The sequence below is a fragment of the Elephas maximus genome, chromosome 11 (genome assembly GCF_024166365.1).
Source record: "Elephas maximus indicus isolate mEleMax1 chromosome 11, mEleMax1 primary haplotype, whole genome shotgun sequence".
NCBI lineage: Eukaryota > Metazoa > Chordata > Mammalia > Proboscidea > Elephantidae > Elephas > Elephas maximus.
The window spans coordinates 77,577,291-77,596,950 of record NC_064829.1 but is presented as its reverse complement, the minus strand read 5'-3'; the positions used below and the strand labels follow the sequence as shown (position 1 = coordinate 77,596,950).

The 19,660-nt window shown below is 38.1% G+C and overlaps 1 protein-coding gene across 1 annotated transcript in view; it reads right to left on the bottom strand.

The window, feature by feature from the left end:
- Positions 1–19,660, bottom strand: part of DOK6 (docking protein 6) — a 436,821-nt gene that overhangs the window by 128,503 nt on the left and 288,658 nt on the right. The window lies entirely within an intron of this gene.

Below are 19,660 nucleotides of genomic sequence, written 5' to 3'. Positions count from 1 at the left end.
GCTGTGGTTCATGTGGTCAATTAGTCCTTTGGACTAATTGCTCCCTTGGGTCTTTAGTTTTTCCCCTTCTCCTTTGCTAAGGGATCGAAAGTTATAACTTAGGCAGCTGCTCACAAGCTTTTAAGACTCCAAACGCTACCCACCAAAGTAGGATATAGAACATTGTCTTTTAAGAACAATGTTGTGCTAAATGAAGTAGATGTTCCCCGAGTCTATGGTCCTTTGCCTTCGAGCCTGGGAACTTCATCCTGTGGGATGTTTAGTTATGCCTAAGAGGTTTCTCTGACTGCCACTTGTGTGCTCTATTGTCTATATTAATATATGAGGTGCACCTACAGTCATGTATTTAGAAATTCCCACCTCTGGACCTCTATCTGCTGGTAAGTGTGTTCTCTTAAACCCTCCTTCATCTCCTGACATATCTGTGTATCAATTTGTAGACTGTTGATTCTGTTGTTAATGGATTGTCTACGCTACAGTAGTTACCATACCAAAAACCAAACCAAACCCACTGCCATAGAGTCGATTCTGACTCATAGTAACCCTAAGGACAGAGCAGAACTGCTCCATGGGGTTTCCAATGAATGGCTCGTGGATTTGAACTGCCGACCTTCTGGTTAGCAGCTGAGAGCTTAACCACTGTGCCAGCAGGGCTACATAAAAAAAAAAAAAATTTTTTTTTTTATAGTTGTTCTTTATTGCTGTGTTCCTCTCAGTGTCCTCTCTTACCTTAGTCCTGTTGTACTGACTTCTCTCATATTGTGTATTGCCTTTCCCTTCACCAGTATTAACTCAGGTTTACTATCTTTTTGGTAATGTTCCCTCCCTCCCCCTTTCATCCCTGGTAACCATCAAAGAGACTTTTTTTTTTCTGTATGTAAACCTTTTGTTGTTACTTTATAAAAATGGTCTCACACAATATTTGTCTTTTTGTGATTTGACTTATTTCATTCAGCACAATGCCCTCCAAATTCTCGGATTTGTTGTTATTCTTTGTTGTGTAACATTCCATTGTGTGTATGTACCACAGTTTGTTAATCCATTTATTTGTTGATGGGCATTTAGGTTGCTTCTACCTTTTTGCTATTGTGAATAATGCTGCAACGAACATGGGTGTGCACATGTCTATTCTGTCATAGCTTTTATTTCTTTAGGGTATACACCTAGGAGTGGGATTGCTAGATCACAGGACATTTCTACTTCTAGCCTTTTAAGGAAGTACCATAGCCTTTTCCATAGTGGCTATACCATCTTCCATTCCCATCAGCAGTGTATAAGAGTTCCAGTCTCCCCACATTCTCACCAACATTTGTTGTTTTCTGGTTTTTTGATTAGTGCCAGTAATGTCAACGTGAGATGTTATCTCACTATATTTTTGATTTGCATCTCCCTAATTACTAATGATTGTGAGCATTTCTTCATGTTTGTTAGCTTCTTGATGTGTTCTTTGGAGAAGTGTCTTTTCATTTCCTTTGCCCGTTTTTAAATTGGATTATTTGTCTTTTTTTGTTGTTGTTGAAGTGTTGACGTTTTCCATAAATTTTAGCGATTAGACCCTTGTCAGATATGTCATAGCCAAACATTATTTCCTAATCAGTAGGTTCTCTTTTTACTCTTTTGGAGAAGTCTTTTGTTGAACGTGTTTCATTTTTAGGAGGTACCATTTATCTAGTTCATTTTCTTCTGTGTGTGCATTTTTAGTTATGCTTGGTCATCTATTTATGCCAATATTATGGCCCCTTACATTGTCCCTAATTTCTCCTCCATGATCTTCATAGTTTTAAGTTTCATATTTAGATCTCTGATTGATTTTGAGTTAGTTTTTGTGTATTGTGTGAGGTATGGATCCTGTTTCATTTTTCTACAGGTAGATATTAATTTTGCCAGCACCATTTGTTGAAGAGGCTGTCTCTTCCCCATTGAACAATCTTTGGTCCTTCGTCAAAGGTCAGCAGTCAATAGGTGGATGGATTTATGTCTGGGTTCTATTCCATTCGTCTACCTGTCTGTTGTTGTACCAGTACCAGGCTGTTTCGACTAATGTGGCTGTATAGTAGGTTTTGAGATCAGATAGTGTGAGGCCCCCTACTTTGTTCTTGTTTTTTAATAAGGCTTTATTTATTTGGGGCCTCTTCCCCTTCCATATAAAGTTAGTGATTAGTTTTTCCATCTCAGTGAAGAATGCTGTTGAGATTTGGTTTGGGACTGCATTGTATCTATAATACTGCTTTGAGTGGTACTGGCATTTATTTTCACAACGTTAAGTGTTTCTATCCAAGGGCATGGTATGTTTTTCCATTTATGGAGGTCTCTTTTGGTTTCTTACAGTAGTGTATTGCAATTTCTTTAAGTCTTTTACATCCCTGGTTAGATTTATTCCTAACTATTTTATCTTTTGGGGGGCTGTTATAAATGGTATTGTTTTCCTGATTTCCTTTTAACAGTTTTCTTTGTTGATGTAGAGGAATCCAACTGATTTTTGTATGGTAATCTTGTATTCTTCCTCTTTGCTGAATGCTTCTATTAGTTCCAATAGCTTTCCTGTGGAGTCCTTAGGGTTTTGTATGTATAGAATCATATCATCTGTGAATAGGGATAGTTTTACTTCTTCTTGCCTTTTCCTACCTTATTGCTTTTGCTAGGACACCCAATACAATGTTGAATAAATTTGCTGAGAATTTTTAACACGAATGGGTGTTGGATTTTATCAAATACCTTTTCTGCATCGATTGAGATAATCAGGTGATTATTTTCCTTTATTTATGTGTTGGATTACATTGATTTTCTAATTTTGAACCAAACTTGCATGCCTGGTGTGAATTCCACTTGGTCATGATACGCTGTTGTAGTCTGTTGGGTAGGATTTTGTTGAGAATTTTTGCATCTATATTCATGAGGGATATTGGTCTGTAGTTTTCTTTTTTAGTGGTGTCCTTGACTGGCTTTAAGAGTTATGCTGGCTTCATAGAATGAGTTTGGGAGTATTCCTTCCTTTTCTATGTTCCAGAATAGTTTGAGTAAAATTGGTATCAACTCTTTTCTGAATGTTTGGTAAAATTCTCCAGTGAAGCCATCTGGACCAGGGCCTTTTTTTGTTGGGAGTCTTTTTTAATGACTCCTTCAATTTCTTTCTTTGTTATGGGTCTGTTCAAATTTTCTACCACAGTTTGTGTTAGTTCAGGTAGATGTTGTATTTCTAGAAATTTGTCCATTTCCTCTAGGTTTTCAAATTTGTTGGAGTCCAATTTCTCCTAGTATTCTGTTAAGATCCTTTATTTCAGTTGGCTTTGTTGTAATGTTACCTATCTCATTTCTTATTTGGGTTGTTTGCATCTTCTCCTGTTTTTCTTCTGTCAATCTAGCCAGTGGTTTGTCAATTTTATCAATCTTTCAAAAAACCAGTTTTTAGTCTTGTTGATTCTATTGTTTTTCTGTTCTCTGCTTCATTTATTTCTGCTCCAATATTTATTATTTCTTCTGGTGACTGTGGCTTCCTTTTCCTGCTCTTTCTGATTTCATCTTCAATTTTCTTCTACTACCCAGCAGTTTTTAAGAAAAGTGTTATTTCGTTTCCATTTACTAGATTTTTTTTTTTTTTCTTTGTTCTCCCTGTTACTGCTTTGTGGTCAGAGAAGATGCTTTGTATTACTTTGATGTTTTTGAATTTATTGAGGCTCGCTTTGTGGCCTAAAGTGTGGTTTATTCTGGAAAATGATCCATGAGCCCTGGAGAAGAATGTGTACTTTGCTGCTGTTGGGTGATGTGCTCTATATATGTCCATGAGGTAAAGTTGGTTGATTGTGATGTTTAGATCTTCTGTGTCTTTGGTGAATTTCTTTCTCATTCTTCTGTCCTTCACTGGGAGTGGTATGTTAAAGTCTCCTAGTATTAGTGTGGAACTGTCTATTTCTCTTTTCAGTGCTGTTAGAGTTTTTTTAAAATGTATTTTGGAGCTCTGTTCTTGGGTATGTATATATTCATTATGGTTATGTCCTCTTGTTGGATTGACCCTTTAATCATTATGTAATGTCCTTCCTTATCTTATATAATGAATTTTGCTTTAAAATTTCTTTTATCAGAGATTAATATTGCTATGGCTGCTCCTGCTCTTTTTTAGTCATTATTTGTTTGATATAACTTTTCCTAGAGAAATAAGAGCCTTTTCAAGAACAAATATATGCACACCTATGTTCATTGCAGCAGTATTTCTTTTATCAGAGATTAATATTGCTATGGCTGCTCCTGCTTTTTTTTGGTCATTATTTGTTTGATATAACTTTTCCTAGAGAAATAAGAGCCTGTTTTAGTTTATTTATATCTTTGTGTCTAAGATGTGTCTCTTGTAGACAGCATATTGATGGGTCATGTTTTATTATTCATTCTGCCACTCTCTCTTTACTGGTGCATTTAGACCATTTACATTCAGTGTGATCATCAATAGGTATGAGTTTATTGCTGTCATTTTCTTATGATTTTTTATTTATATTTTTTGTGGTGTTGACTGTTTCTTTGTTCCACTTAATTTTCCATGCTGAGTTCTTGTTTGTTTGTTTATTGTGGCTTGTCTTTTAATTTCCTTCATCATTTTTGGTTTTCTGTGTACTGAATCTTTATGATTTTCTTCTTTTATATTTTGATGAGTAGGTTTGTTGAGTTTATTTGTGGTTACCCTGAAATTTACCTTATCTTCCTAAGTTTTAAAGTAGTAATTTATTTCTTGATATTGCCTTGACTTCCTCTCCATATGTAAGTTCTAAACCTATACCCTTTATTCTGCCTTTATATTTTGATTTGGTCTTCAGTTACAGATTAACATCTCTGGTTCCCTGTTTTCCCTCCTTTAGCTTTATTTTATTTTTGAGAGTTCTCTATCTGGGGTGATGTCTGTCTGATGTTGTCACGTATTTTAATCTCAAGTTGTTGTCTGGTGTGTTATTAGTTTTCTGTTGGAAGGACTCCCTGAAATATTTCTTGTAAAGTTTATCTGGTTTTTTATAAATTCCTCCAATTTCTGTTCAACTGGAAATGTTCTAACTTCATCATCATATCTGAAGGATAATTTTGCTGGATATATAATTCTTGGTTGGCAGTTTCGTTTTTTTCTCTTTTGAGGTTTTATATATATTATCCCATTGGTTTCTTGCCTGCATTGTTTCTGCTGAGTACTCAGAACTTAATCTTATCGATGTCCCTTTCCAGGTGGTCTTTTGTTTCTCCAGAACTACTTTCAGGATTCTTTGTCTTTGGTTTTGGAAAGTTTGATTATGATATGTGTTGGTGTTCTTTTATTGGGATTTTTTTTTTTTTTATCTTGTATGGAGTTTGTTGTCCTTCTTGTATGGTTATCTTCTCATCTTTCATGATATTAGGGAAGTTTTCTGTCAACATACCTTCAACAAGTCTCTCTGCTTTTTGTTGACTCCTCCCCTTCTAGGATTTTGATCAGGTATGAGTTATTCCTCTTAATGGTGTCCAACATAACTCTCAGACTTCTTTTTTTTCCTGATTGTTCCTCAAACAGATTAGTGTCAAAGGACTGGTCTTCTACTAATCCTGTTTTCATTTTTTCAATTCTACTCCTATGACTTTCCATTGAATTGTCAATTTCTGCAATTTTATTGTTGCTTTTGTATTATTTCCAATTTTCTATTTAGCTTGTCATTTTGTTCTTGTATTGTTTTCCTGAATTATTCTAGCGTTTTGTCTGTGCATTCCCTTGGTTTTGCCTGTGTTTCCCTTGATTTCTTTGAGGAGCTAATATATAAGCCTTTTGAATTCCTTATCAGGAAGCTCTATTTACCTTTTCTTCCTCAGGGAGGATTTCTGGTTCTTTATTATGGTCACTTGCTGGGGTCATCTTGCCCTGCTTCTTTAGGTGGCTTGCTATTATCTGTTGTCTCTGGAATATTAAGGGCTTATTGTATTTCATTTTTATTTGTACAGTTGTTTGCTGGGTCCTTTTTGTTTCTTTCCCTTGGGTGATTCCTGGCAGGCATGGTTGCAGTGGTGCTCTGGTTGCTGGACTGGCTGTGCTGAAGCCCTCCCAACCTTTCTTTGGGTGGATGGATGGAGTGGCGGGTAGATGTGGGAGCGTGGGTCTCTGTTTACTGGTCTTGCAGGGCAGCTGAGGGTGGGTTTGTTTGGTTTTGGCCTCCATCTGTCTTCAGTTTGGTGGCTCAGGAGGAAGGAATGATGCTCTCTGTGCAGGTGGAGCAGCTGATGTGGTGGGCGAGTGGAGATGTGCTCCTCTCTTCTCGCTAGCTGTGGGGGGTAGGTGTAGGTGAGGGGAGTGGCAGGAGGACATTCACAGAGTTGCTCTACCTCTACCTCCTCCTGGGCAAGGGAAAAGAAGAAGGAACAGCACCCAGATGTTTGGTCAGTCTCGCTGCTTCTGTCTGTTGGTAGCAGAAAGGAGGAGGAAGGTGCAGTGCACTTACACTTTTTCCACCCTGCACTGGGCTTTTTTTACTGGGCAAGGGGAGGGAAGAAAGGGCCTCAGGGGTGACGTGCTCATAGTTGTAGCTCCTCTGCCCCTTCCTGGGTAGGATAGAGGATGGATTTGATCCTGGGAGATGCATGAACAGTAGTGTCACCTCGTGTCAGGCAAGGGCAGGAACGAAGGGGATGCTGGCGGATATGCGTGTAGTTGTGTCTCCTCTGCCCCTTACTGGGCAGGTTAAGGGAGAGAGTTGTGCCTAGTAGATACATGCACAGAAATGCTGCCTCATGCCAGATGGGGGGAGGGAGCAGTGGGTGAGCCCTCTTGCTGTCCCATCACTGCTGCCTTCCACCAGACCCTTGGTGGGGAGTAGGTGGCAGGCACAAGCACAAGGGCACGCCTAGTCCAGAGTTGGGTGGGGTGGGGAGAAGAAGATAGGCTCATGTTAGGGTCCCCCAGTCAGGCAAAGCAGTCAGGGTATAGAACCCTCTGCCGACTCTGATCAGGGGGATGGTGTGTTGGGGAGTGTGTTCCTCCAGCTATGTAGGATACGTGGCGCCAGGGCACCTTGTGTCTACTGCAGCCAGTTAACGGGACCTATCCTCTCGAGCGCAAGGGTGGAGCCACACAGGGACCGGCTGGGTGGGAGAGCTTCTGCTGACACTCCGAGAGTCCACCGTGCCATGTGCACACTCACCCCCTGAGGTCAAGGGCTGCCACTTCTGAGTATGTCTGGTTCTGATCTGGTCTCTGCTTCTTTCCGTGTGTGTCTATAGAGGTTCTCTGTCCCTTTTCGGAAAGTTGTGAAGTTGCCTTGCTGTTTTCTTTACCCAAGGTCTCTGGTGACTTAGTCCTAAGTTAGCCTCAGCAGGCTGGGACAGCTGGTTGAGCTGTGCTGTTCTGTGTTACTCCTTTTTTGCTGCTTTCCTTACTCCTTCCAACTGGTGTTCAGTTCAGTCCTTAGACTTTCTTTTTTGATGTTCAGCATTCCTGGTTATCTGCTTCTGTTTTGCTTGATTTTTTAGGTCTTTGGTGCAGGGAGACATTATGGTGTGTGTGACTAGGCTGCCATCTTGGCTCTGCCTCAGAAAATTGATAATTTTTAATATATATTTTTAACGGAGCCCTGGTACCATATTGGTTGAGAGCTTGGCTGCTAATTGAAAGGTCAGCAGTATCAATCCACCAGCTGCTCCTTGGAAACCCAATGGCGCAGTTCTGCTCTGTCCTATAGAGTTGCTATGAGTTGGAATTTGACTCAATGGCAATGTTTTTTTTTGTTTTTTATCACTGAAGAATAGGGTGACTGGATTTGAATATCTGTTAAACTTGTTGATCATTAAATGATTCCACTCTCATCAGAATTATACTTCCAAATGTAATACATTCCAGATGCATTAATTGTTGCTTAATTCTACTTGCAAATCAAAAATATTTACCTGGAAACAGGCCTGAAGTGGAGCATATTATGAACTCAGGGTCTCTGTGCATTTGTTTTGTTTGATTCTGTTGAAGGAAATGATACCAATTTGAGGTGTTTTACCATGGCTATGTTCCAGATGCCATATGCAGGAAATAAATTTGAGGGATTTTCTCACCTCCACTTGAAGGGTTAATTGACTCTAATATTCCTCTGGAACTGTCGGTATAGCCTGAAGAATAACACCAGACAATCCAAAGCCAATGGTGCCTGTGGCAAACAATGAGCCTTGTGGTCCCATGGCTCTTAACATCCATGTGTTTTCTATTGAAATGCAATGTCTAGTCAACTAAAAATAGGGCTCATTTTAAAGAAACCGAAGTACAGATTTAATCCAAATCAGCTATCATCATGGGCCAGAAACTTCTGGACTTCATGGACTCTGAATACAAAATAGGTAATACATACATAAAAAACAAACAAAAAAACCTCACATTTAATTAGTTTCTTTCATAGTGAAATACATTGGAAAAAAAATACTTGATTTCACATGTTGTTTGATAGGTTTCTGTTCCCATGGCAGAGTATCCTGTGATAAAGACTAGATTATCTTTAGAAATGTGCATGAAGAAATCTAGGTATCTATAAGTGTTAAAGTACATTTTTATTCTACATTTAACACTGATATTCCTTCACATAATCTTCTGACTTATCCATGTGGTTATCACCATCATTAAAATAAATGAACCCAAAGCTTGATCTTTTCAAGTGACAAATTAAGACTCTTTGAAAAGCCCTCTTACAGATAGTTTCACAGTACAGGCAAAGCAACTGTGACAAAACAGGGTTAAGAGCTCCTTTGTCTTTTATATTCAGCACTTTTGTTAAAACACAGTCTCTATTTTGCAATCACGCTTTAACGGCTGATCCTACAGAACCATGCTGTAGTGATTTAGCTTTTTCCATAGAAGAGTGTTGATTTCTTCAGAGGAAATGATCCTTTTTGGTTCCCTACACTGCCTTGTCCAGGGCTGTGCACGTAAAATAAGTGTTTGCTGAATTTAAATCATCTCTTACATGTGTGTTACATCTGATAGCTCTCAAAGTATTTTCAAAGCACAATTTCACACTTGATCCTCACATCAGCACTGTAGATGGACAGAATAGAAAATATTTTTATCAACTGTTCATGGATGAGAAAAATCAAGCCTTAGAAAGGTTAATACAGTGTACCTGAAGTCACACGGAAAGTAAGTGGCTGGCGAATGTGCAAGTCAAGGCTGAGTTGTCTAATTCCTTGTCTGATGTTTTTCCACACCTCCATTACTTGGAGAATAATGACCTAGTTATTCTATTTATTTGAAACTATGAACCTAGTTAAAGGATTCATTACTAAGATATCTTCCACAGATTGACCAGATCGACATATCTAAAATTTAAATCTATGTTTACCTACCTATGTTAAAAGCAACTCCCTACTGCATTTAAGACAAAAGTTCAAGCGTTATTGGCATGGCTTAAAAAATACTCCTGGTTCTAAGCTTTACCTGCTTTTCTAACAAACTCTATGCCTACTTTCTACTTCTTACTGTGAACTCCAGCACCAGAAAATGATGAAGAACATCCAGCATCACCCACACTGCTTCCATGGGGAATAAACTGCCACCTCCTTCCCACTCCAGCTTCAGTGATTCCAACTCATCTTTAAACAGCTTGCTCACCACCTCCTTTGGTAAATCTTTCCTAAGTCCCTAAAATTAGATGGGGTGCCCTTTTGCAAAGATAGTAGTGTCGCTGTTAATTGCTGCTGAGTTGGCTCCAACTCAGAGTGACCTTAAGTACAGGCAGTGGCCGGATTATGGGGGATTTCCGTTCCTAAATCTGTCTTTAAGTTGAATTTGTACGCAAATTGGAACCGTTAGGTATGGTTTGTAACTAACGTCAATTATTCAAATGTTTGTCAGAATGTAGTATATGGTATACCTTTTTACGCACAAAAAACATTAAAACACTTCCAGATACACTAAAACATCTTGAACATAAAATACAGTAATAGTAATAATGTTTTGATGCCTCTTATCAAGTACTGCCTGTTTGTTATTATGTACCATTTTATGAACATTGGATTTTTAATATAACAGGCTTTACAGGGGTTGGCTCCAAACTATGAGTTGTACAAAAGTCAGACATTGCTAACCAGGGGACTACATGTATTTGCAAACAAAAACGAAAGAGATTTAAAAGAATTCAAAACGTTGCAAAGCTGGAAAAGATAATTATGATGAGACACCAAAGAGTGGGAGATAAAATTAAGAAAGTCTTTAAAACACAAAGGCAAACTAAAATAGCCTCAGGGAAAAGACCTGATTAAGTGTGTAATTTCCATACCTATTGTTAAAACCTCTCAGTTGATAAAGGTTTTTCCATGTGAAAGGCAGCTTAAAGGTATGGTGCCCACTATAATCTTTTAATTAGATAAACTGACCTAGGCAAAGAACTAAGTGTTGAGTGCTACTACAGAATCTAGATAAAGCAAAGTAGCAACTTTCAAATCAAAAAAGAGCAAATCAAAAGATTACAGCAAATTTGAGACCTGTTTTAAAAAAAAAAAAAAAAACCCTGAAAAATAGTGGGTAAATAGTGGGTATGGCTATTGATACATATAATCTACTGAATCAAATAGATAAGTCCATTAGACTTTATTTTTTTAGAGTTTTAGATTTACAGAAAGTCCAGAAAATTTCCACATACCTCATCTCTCCTGCACAGTTTCCCTATTATTAGTATCTTGCATTCCTGAGGTACATTTGTTACAACTGATGAACCAATACCAATATGTTATTATTAACTAAAGTCCATAGTTTACATGAGGGCTTACTCTGTGTTGTAGAGCCTTACGGGCTTTGACAAATGCATAATGTCATGTGTCTACCATTACAGTATCATACAGAATAGTTTCACTGCCCTAAAAATGCCCTGGGCTCCCCCTGTTCAACCCTCCCCTCTCCCTTTGAGCCCCTGGCAACCACTGACCTCTTTATTGTCTCTCTAGTTTTGATTTTTCAGAATGTCATAGAGTTGGAATCATACAGTATGTAGCTTTTTCAGGCTGGCTTCTTCTACTTAGCAATATGCATTTAAAGTTCCTCCATGTGTTTTAGTACCTTGATAACTTTTTTTTTTTAATTGTTGAAATAATATTCTACTGCATGGATGTGCCACAGTTCACTTATCCCTTCAACTACTGGAGAACCTCTTGGTTGATTCCAATTTTTTGGCAATTATGAAAAAAGCTGCTGTATACATTTGTGTGCAGTTTTTTATGTGGACATGTTTTTAATTCATTTGGGTAAACATTTAGGAGCAGGACTTCTGGATAGTTAGCCTATGTTTAGGTTCTTAATATCTGCATTTCTACCAGCAATGAATTAGAGTGCCTGATACCCTGCATCATCGTCAGCATTTGGAGTTGTCAGTGTTTTGGATTTTAGCCATTCTAATTTTTTTTTTTAATAGGGATGCAATGGTATCACATTGTTTTAATTTCCTAATGACGTTAGGATGGTATCTTTTCATATGCTTATTTGCCTGCTATGTACATATCTTCTGAAGTGCCTGGTTAGATCTTTGACCATTTCGTCGTTGTAATTGGGTGTTTGGGTTTTAAGACTTCTTCGTGTATTTTGGATACAAGTCCTTTACCAAATACATGTTTTGCAAATATTTTCTACCAGTCTATGGCTGTCTCTTCATTCTCATAACAGTGTCTTTTGCACAGAAGTTTTTAAGTTTAATAAAGTCCAACTAACTTTTTTTTATTGTGCTTTTGGTGTGGTAGCTATCAGATCCAATGTCACCTAGATTTTCTCCTGTATTATCTTCTAGGAGTTGTATTGTTTTGCATCTTCCATTTTAAGTAAATTTTTATAAAATATGTAAGGTCTTCGTCTAGTATTTTTTTTTTTTTTTTGCATGTGGATGCCCAGTTGTTCTAGCACCATTTGTTGGAAAGATTATCCTTTCTCCACTGAATTACCTTTGTTCAAGATCAGTTGACTATATTTGTGTGAGCTTATTTCTGGGTTCTCTAGTCTGTCCACTGATCTATTTGCCTATACTTCCACCAATACCACACTCTCTCATTCACTCTAATTTTATAGTAAGTCATGAAGTCAGGTAGTGTCAGTCCTCCATGTTTTTCTTCAGTATTGACCATTCTGCATCTTTTGCCTTTCCATATAAGCTGTAGAATATGTTTGTCAATATCCGCAAAATAATTTTGATTGAGATGGTATTGAATCTATATACCAAGTTGAGAAGAACTGACATCTTAGTAATGCTGTTTTCCTACTTATGAACTATCTTCATTTATTTAGATATTCTTTGATTTCTTCCATCAGTTTTTTTCATTTTCCTCAAACAGATCTTGTACATGTTTTGTTAGGCTTATATAAGTGGTACAAATGGTTAAGTGCTCGACTACTAGTCAAAAGGTTGGTGGTTTAAACCCACCCGGAGGCACCTTGGGAGACAGGCCTGGTGACCTGCTTCGGAAAGGTCACAGCCTTGAAAACCCTATGGAGCAGCTCTACTCTGCACACATGGGATTGACATGAGTGGGAATCAAACAGATGGCAAATAATAACAATAACATACCTAAGTATTTAGGTCTTTTTTTTTGGTATTAATGTAAATGGTGTTTTTAATTTAAAAATCCAATTGTTCATTACAAACAGGAAAGCGATTGAATTTTTTACGTTAATCTTGCTATAATCGATTAATTCCAGGAGTTTTTGGTCTATTCTTTAGGATTTTCTACATAGACAATCATATCATCTGCAAACAAAAAAAAAAAAAAACAAAGATAGTTTTATTTCTCCCTTCCACATTGGTGTATCTTTTATTTCCTGTTCTTATCTAACTACATTAGCTTTAGTAGTATTTTTAGAAAGTTGGACAGAGGTTAAAAAACAAAAACCTTAAACCAAAAATGTTTGACTTACCAAAAGTTGATAAGCCTCAGACATCTAACATAACTCTCATGGCAGAAATTAGGCTGAGAAACTTGCCAGGCCTCAAAGAGACATTTTCACAATGCCTGGTTCAGACATGGCCAAGGAGGATAATTAAAAGAAAAATACACCCAGAGGGTAGTGCTAAGGAGAACAGTGGATAAGTGTGCATCTCCCAAAGAGAAGGACGAAGGCCCAGTCAAGGGTCCTTGTTAACCCTCAGGGTAAGAACCTTCACACTGTCTTGTACAGTAATTTGAGAAATACCGGAACCAGGGCTTGCCTGCTACGTGTCTTCCACACCTTCTTTTCTTGAATGGCAGTGTTTACTGTGGTAGGCTTCCTATTCCTCTTAAATCATTGTTCATTGGGTGAGACTGTGTACGGGCAGAAAGTTGTCATTATTTTGATACCAACAAAGTCATATCTGGAACTGATGAAAACACTGTCACATACCACCTAGAGATGCTGGACTTTGAGCTCGATGCAGTGGCGAATAGGTTGCCTTATTAGATTGTTTCCCCTAGGGAAAAAATTAATGTTCTATACACATGGGAAAAAAAAAGAGCAAAGGAATCTTTGCTAATTAGAAAAGCTGCGTGTGGCAGAGACCAAATAAAACCAAATCCATTGCCTCGAGTGGATTCTGACTCATAGAGACCCTCAGAGTAAAACCGCCCCATAGGGTTTCCAAGCAGTGGCTGGTGGATTCATACTGCCAACTTTTTGGTTAGCAGCCATAGCTCTCAACCACTGAGCCACCATGGCTCCCTGATAGAGGCAGTAATACTAAATATCCACATGCTCCCCTGCAGTGAGGTAGGACCATGTGACAAGGCTAGACAAAGGCCTGCTATGGGAAACAAGCATCATCTCTGAGCCCAAGCACTTAAATGTCTGTTGGGGAATTTTCCCACCCTTGCCCCCTACTGTGGCAACTGAGGTGGTCTTGTGCTGAGACCTCTGAGCCATAAGATGAAAGCACCCCAGGGTTTTCAGTCCAATTGCTCTAGAAATTTGCTCAGATCTCCGTCAGATAACTTGAATGAGAAAGAATCCTTTGTCTTGTGAAGCTACTAAGATTTGGAGTTGATATTATCATTACCGAGCCCTGGTGGTACAATGGTTAAGAACTACAGTCAGCTATGGCTGCTAATCAAAAGGTTGGCAGTTCAACTTCACCAGCTGCTCCTTGGAAACCCTAGGGGGCTGTTCTACTCTGTCCTACAGGGTCGCTATGAGTTGGACTCAACTCAATGGCAATGGGTTTGGTTATTATCATATTTAAATGATCAAAACATAACCTATATGCTTAATGCATATCCCTCCTGTGATTTCGACAGCTACTCTCTAAATTACTTTTATTACAATTCCTCCATTATAATGTAATTATTGCTTGATCCATGTGTCTCTCCAAGCATCCTATGAGCTTATTAAGAACAGAGATTATGTCTTACCCATTTTTATTTCTCTATTCCTTATCATAGAGCTTGACAAGTGGATGAAAGCAGCCCAGAGACTAAATGGACTGATTGATGTCACTCATGGTACAGGAAAATCTTGAAGAACTGCATCATGGATGTATGTGATGTTAAGAACTCATATGTGTACATAAACCCTTTAATTCCAAAGAAGTGATGCTAAGGCTAAGCCTTTAGGAACTTTGAGCTTATTTTTTCTCTCCATGTCTCATTTGGTAAATCTCTTGCTACTCTAATATGAGGACTAATTTCTTCCCCTAGGATAAAGCATTAATTAAATGACTTAGGAAACTGTTTTTATCAAAGAATAGAGGCTCTGATCTCAGTTTTTGCTCCATTAACTTTAAAGTTCAATACATTTTTACTGAACCCACACACACTTTAAATATGAATTGCTTTTCACTAATTGGTCTATAGGGACCACAGTGACTGTTTTGGTCTTCTTCTTTGGCTTTTTTTTGCTTTTCCTTAAAAAAAAAGTTCCTAAACTTTATTAATATTCATTAAATCAAGAAATGATTGCTGGAATCAAGGAATAAAAATCAATGGAGAGAGATGACAAGTTCTGGTTTGATCTCTTCCCTGACTGGTGGTCTCTTGCCTGACTGGTGGTCTCTTGCAAGAGATTGTTCCCAGCTGCTTTGTTAGAACAACTGAACCAAGCACTCATTCATTCAGTAGGTGGGCATATTTTTACAGTTTAACATTTCTGAAATTTGGGGAGAGGAGGTATTTTTTTAAAAATTATTTATGGCATCTTATATTCAATAAGGAGCCCTGGTGGCTTAATGATTAAGCACTTGGCTACTAACCAAAAGGTTGGTGGTTCAAACCTACCAGATGCTCTGCAGAAGAAAGATGTGGCAGTCTGCTTCCACAAAGATTACAGCCTTGGAAACCCTATGGGGCAGTTGTACTGTGTCCTGTAGAGTCACTGTGAGTCAGAACAGACTCAGCAGAAATAGGTACATTCAATGCCCCCTGGATGGTGCAAGCGATTTGCGATTAGCTGCTAACCTAAAGCTTAGCAGTTCAAACTTACCCAGTGGCTCTGTGGAAACAAGTGCTGGTGAACTGCTTCCATAAAGATTACAGCCAAGAAAACCCTATGGAGCATTCTACTCTAACATATGGGGTCGCCATGAGTCGGAATTGCTGTGATTGATAGCGTTGGGTTCTAGTCAACAGCAGCATTCAGTGGTGCTGCCAGGTGGTGGAGAGATGCACATGCAGTACCTTGGTCAGAGATGTTCCTGCATCCTTCACTTCTGCTGAAGCTATGTGCAGTGTTTGTGCTTCCTGTGTTTAATTACGTTTCAGTCAAGAAATCTTTTACGACCATTTGAGAAAGAAACATGAATCCTGGTTGTTGTATAGAAACCTACTCTGGACACCTTCTGGTAGATAAAGCACCAGCATAAAACCTGAAGGATAGGTGTCCATGGTTCAGAAGAAGATCTTGGCATCAAGAGCAGCATACTCTTTTACACTCCTGATAGCACAGGAGAGAACAGTTTATAAGACAGACAGACCCAGGGCATTGATAATTCTGAGTTGACTCAGAAGAATTGGACTCTGTATGTGAAAAAGTTTTAGAAATTCCTTAACTATTTTAGTTATATCTACTTTCTATGTATATACAAGAGTAATTTATAATAATTTGTGGCAAATGAGTCTTTCAAGGCATATAAAATAAAAACTTTAAGGGATGAGAGAACTTGGTATAATACTATAATTGGCACTTTTTCCCACAGGATACATACAATGATGGTGGATGTTAGAATTGTTGGTATTTTACATTTGACAGTATATGGTATTTATTGAGTTGATAATATCAGATAGTGTTCTAGGTGTTTGGGATAAATCAAAGGACAAAGTTCCCTGACTTTATGAAGCTTATAGGCTAACTGGGTAGGACAGTACAAAGAGACACAAATTAGTATAAAGATACATAATATACCAGCGGAAGATGAGCGTTACGGAGAAAAAATAAACATAGTGAAATGGATAGGCATGCTGTAGATGTAGGTGCTATTTTATAGTATTGTCAAATAAGGTCTCTTTTAAAGAATCGAAGAAGTTTTATAGGTGGTTACTTGGGAAAGAATATTCTAGGCAGAGGGAGTAGTAGATATAAAGGCCTGGCTGGAGATAGTACTGTACCTGCATATATAAAGGACAGGAAGTGTGGCCACAGTTAGATGAGTGATAGAAAGAATGGGAGGAGAGGATTTCAGACAAGTGTTGGGGGCTGGGTTAAATGTGGTGTCTTGTTGGTCATGTTAAGGACTTTGGGTTTGCTTTAAATGGGGTGGAAAGTCATGGGAGTATTTGGACCAAGTGATCTCAGTTATGTTATAAAGGAGTTTATTCTAGATGTTGTAGGGATACTAGGCTGTAGGGAAGTAAGGACGAAAGTAAGGAGACCAGTTAGGATTTCATTACAGTAATTCAGGCAGAGGGTTAGTAAGGGAGATGATGAGAAAGCACCAGATTTACAGTTTGGTAGAGTCTGAATAGATGTGGCATATGAGAAAAATCCATGAAATCACAAGGCTCAAACATGACTCCAAGAATTGGTTCAAGAGCCAGAGGAATATAGTTGCATTTACCGTCACATGGAAGATTGAAGGGGTGAAAGACTGGGTTGAAAATTAAGTTTGCTTTTTGATAAGCTAGAGATACGTAGTACACATCCAAGTAGAACTTGAGAAGGTAGTTGTGTGTATGTATATATATATATATATAAAATCTGGATGTCAGGGACGAATTCTGAATTAGAGATATTAATATGGACAGTCATCAAAATCAAGATTGTTTTTATAGGCATGTACCTGGATGACTGACTCCTTTACAGAGTACATATAGAGATGATACGATTATTTTCATTACTTACCCCTGGAGCAAAAGGGTTTAAGTGGAGACTATTAACTGTGTTAAATGCTGCAGAGAGATTAAGATGAGGCTTAAGTAACAAGTTGATTTTGTAAATCCGAGGTTACTGATGGTCTTGAAAAGAGCTGTTTTGGTGGCAGAGTGGAGGCAAAAGACTGGAGTGTTAGAGTAGGCACAAGAGAGAATGGGAGGAGAGAAATTACAGACAACATGTATGGATGACTCCAAGGAAATTTTGCTCTGAAGATGACAGAGAAATAGGGAAGAAGCTAGAAGGGGATGTGAGTTAAAGGAGAGTTTTTTTTCAAGATGAGATATATGTATACGTGTTTGTATGCAGATGAGATTCACACTGCACAGAGAAAAACACGGTAACAGAAGGAAGAAGGAAACATTGCTAACTTAGTATCACTGAGGTGGTGAGTGAAACAGGATCTAGTGAACAAGTGAGGGCCTAAGGCAGAACTAGGTAAAATATGATATTTTGGAATAAATGGAAGTAGGCTTGTGGGGATCATGATGGAGGCATATATGGAGGCTATCTTCTAATGGCCTCTCTTTCCTTGGTGAAATAGGAAGCAAGGTAGCTGGAGCATGAGGCTAGAGGAAAGAGAAATTTGAGATTTGAGACAAAAGAAGGTATGATGCAATTGTTTAAAAGAGTGAGTAAATCCACTAGGGAAATAGAGTAGGATGGCCAGTTAGCAACAAAGCACAGTTCTCGTTATCACCAGTGGATCTGCGGCCTTAACCATTTTCCCTGGTCTTAAAGTCCTCACTCAATGCTACTTCCAAGTGACCCAGGCTTCCACCCTTGGAATGCCTCCGTCATGATTCCTGCAAGCTTACCTATATTTATACCTATATTTGTATAAATTTATTTGTTTACTAGGTCCTGCTCTCACCATCTAAGCAATAATGAGTTAACAACAGTTTTCCTCTTTCATCATTTTTTCTTTCTGTAGCATGAGTCCCATCAGTACACGTTTAAATATATCCCATCTTTTAAATAAAACATTCTCCTTTAACCTCACATCTTCCTTCTAGCTTCTTCCTTATTCATTATTTTCACAGCAAAATTTTTCCATGGTATAATCATAGAATCCTTTATTATACCACATGTAGTATTTTTTTCCATCAACCATCTTCCCATATTGCAATACTTAAGTATTGTCTTACATTTCTAATTGTTAAAAATCTGTAACCAGATTTTTTCTAGACTTCTAAATAGAACCAATAGTATCAAATTAGTAAGATATATATTTTAAGTACCAACTTTGTTACATAAAGCATTGTGCTATATTAAGTTTTTGAAAAATAATTTTATAAAAAAGGATTTGGTTATCACTTGAATTTTGTTATGTGGCATTTAAACTCATCTTGAATTTTGCTTACCATTTTTATACGGCTCTATGAAGTGAAAATACCATATTAGCAGTTAAAAAAAAAAAGTATCTTTCTCAGGATAAAATTGCACATAATCATGAATTATATGACTTCCTCTACAGGTCTGAAGATTTTTGAAGAAATTATGTTTGCCTGGTAAATTGGCTACCTTTTACTCTTAAAAATGCAAGGTGGTGATTTTTATAGTAAAAGGGAAATTGTTTGGAGTCTGTCTGAAACTATAAATTCATCTTCCAAATGCCATGCCCCTCGGAGGACAATTTCCACTGAAAACTTCCTGGTCCCCATCTCCTTGCACGTGGTGCATGCTCACTGAGGCTTAGGGCGTAGGGTTATAATTAAGATGAAGAATGACGACACTCCTCCTGAAAGAAAAATTTGGATCCATAGCTACTGTTCATTTTTATATCTTAGTGGTACAGCAAAATTTAATAATGCATTTGAAAAAAGCCTACCAGTGGAAAAAATAGAGTATTCTGACATATACAATATAATAACTTTCCTATATATAGTAATATAAATAAATGGCTGAAAAGTGCTACCAAATAATATGCCTTATGGAAAGAGCTAATAAAATAAAACCTCCAAAATGGAGGCCTTTAAGTTACATTGAGTTAACTGGCCAGGCCTGCCTTCTCTTTGAAGTGTCCTCACTCTCATTGCCAGTGCCCCCAACATGCCTGAGCCAGGGGACACAATATTTCTCTGGATCGAGCATGGACAAAACCTTCTGCCCTTTGCTTCCTTTAACAAAAATGAGGTAGTCTAGAATTTACAAAATAAATGCACAAAATAATGGTCAGTATCCCAATTATTAGGAGCCCTGGTGGTACAGTGGTTAAGTGCTGGGCTGCTAGCCAAAAGGTCGGTGGTTCGAATCTACCAGCTGCTCCTCAGGAGAAAGATGTGCCAGTCTGTTTCCATAAAGATTTAGAGCCTTGGAAACCCCAGGGGTGGGCAGTTCTACTCTGTCCTATATTGTGTCACCATGAGTCAGAACTGACTT